Source organism: Lepus europaeus, chromosome 18, assembly GCF_033115175.1.
Source record: "Lepus europaeus isolate LE1 chromosome 18, mLepTim1.pri, whole genome shotgun sequence".
NCBI classification, from domain to species: Eukaryota; Metazoa; Chordata; class Mammalia; order Lagomorpha; family Leporidae; genus Lepus; species Lepus europaeus.
Genome location: NC_084844.1, coordinates 72,433,555 through 72,435,216, shown reverse-complemented (window position 1 = coordinate 72,435,216; position 1,662 = coordinate 72,433,555). Strand labels below are relative to the sequence as shown.

General features: G+C 42.4%; 1 pseudogene; it reads right to left on the bottom strand.

Annotated features, from left to right (window-relative positions):
* Positions 1 to 871: 871 nt before the first annotated feature.
* On the bottom strand, positions 872 to 1,290 carry LOC133777133 (small ribosomal subunit protein uS8-like; annotated as a pseudogene).
* Between the last annotated feature and the right edge of the window lie 372 nt (positions 1,291 to 1,662).

Genomic DNA, 1,662 nt, shown 5'->3' with positions numbered 1-1,662 from the left:
GATTGATATCCTTAAAGAACAGATCACTTGGCCGGCCCTGTGGCTCAACAGGCTAATCCTCCGCCTTGCGGCGCCAGCACACCAGGTTCTAGTCCCGGTTGGGGCGCCAGATTCTATCCCGGTTGCCCCTCTTCCAGGCCAGCTCTCTGCTATGGCCCAGGAAGGCAGTGGAGGATGGCCCAAGTCCTTGGGCCCTGAACCCGCGTGGGAGACCAGGAGAAGCACCTGGCTCCTGGCTTCGGATCAGCGAGATGCGCCGGCCACAGCGGCCATGGAGGGTAAACCAACTCTCACTATCCACTCTGCCTGTCAAAAAAAAAAAAAAAAGAACAGATTACAATCATCAATCTCTGAAAAATTCTGATACACAAAACAAAGAATGCAAGCTCTTTTAAGACCTGAATTAGTCATGAAGTGGCTCTTACTGAGTACTTCTACAACTGAGAAATGCAATGCCAAATAATTATGCAAAATCTGTTTATATATATATATATATATATATATATATACATATATGTAGAGAGAGAGAATAGAGAAAAAATGTGGCTTACTCAGAGATGTTCTTTGGTGATATTACATTCAGTAGAAGTCCAATGATGTAGATTTTATGTAGTACTAGCTTCATACTAAAATGCTCTAATTTTTAGTAACACAAATATTAACATGGACTATGGTTATCTGATTTCAATTAAATTCAGAAATGATTCAAAAAATTTTGAAATATCTTAGATGTAAAAAAGCTGATGCTCCCTTTCAGAGTGATGTGGATAACTGAGGCAACCGCTTAGATAATTCAAATATACAATTGGTTGTATAATTAAAATAGATGTGTTTTCTTTTTCTTTTCTTTTTTTTTTGTCCACTGAGCTTTTATTTGTATGCCTGTGTTACATCCCTAGAAAAAGAATCCCAGGATTTTCCCTCCTGTGTGTTTTCATTGTGCTTCTTCATGGTTCATGATGCCAGCTGAGGTTGTCAGTACAATGAAACCAAACTGGCGGGATGGAAGCAGATTATTCTGCCAAAATTTTTCTAGATCTTTCAACTGCACGTCAAATCTGGGGCTGATCACTCCACACTTGTTTAACCTGCCAGTGAGGTTCACCACGATCTTCCCAGCTCTGTGATCATCAATGATTTCAGACTCGCCAATGTAACCATGCTTCATCATCACTGTCAGAAACCTAACGATGACTTTGGAGCACGGCCTGCTAAGAACCTGGCGCTTGCCTCTCTTCTCGCATTGTTGATGCTCTTGAAAGCATCGGCCAGGATGGTCATGTGCACCATCGCGGTGGCATGGAAAGATGGTGGAAAGAGGACAGGAGGAGCGAGAGCAAGGAGTTATGGGGCAAAATAGATGTGTTTTCAAGGCTTTAGTTTCCATCACAGCTCGCCTGTTTAGATATGTTAAAAATTGAGTATGCAAAATTACACATATGGCAGGCTTGGCCTGAGAATAAGGTGGTGAAACTCCAGAGTTTAAGTTTCAAAAAGAGAGGGGAATTACTTGTTGGGGCAGAGTGGCAGCCAAACGTTTGGACATAAAGTATCATGTTGTGAATTTAATTTCTCACCCTCCAGCGCCGGCATCCCATTTGGGTGCTGGTTCACCTATCAGCTGTTCCTATTCAGATCCAGCTCTCTGTTTATGTCCTGGGA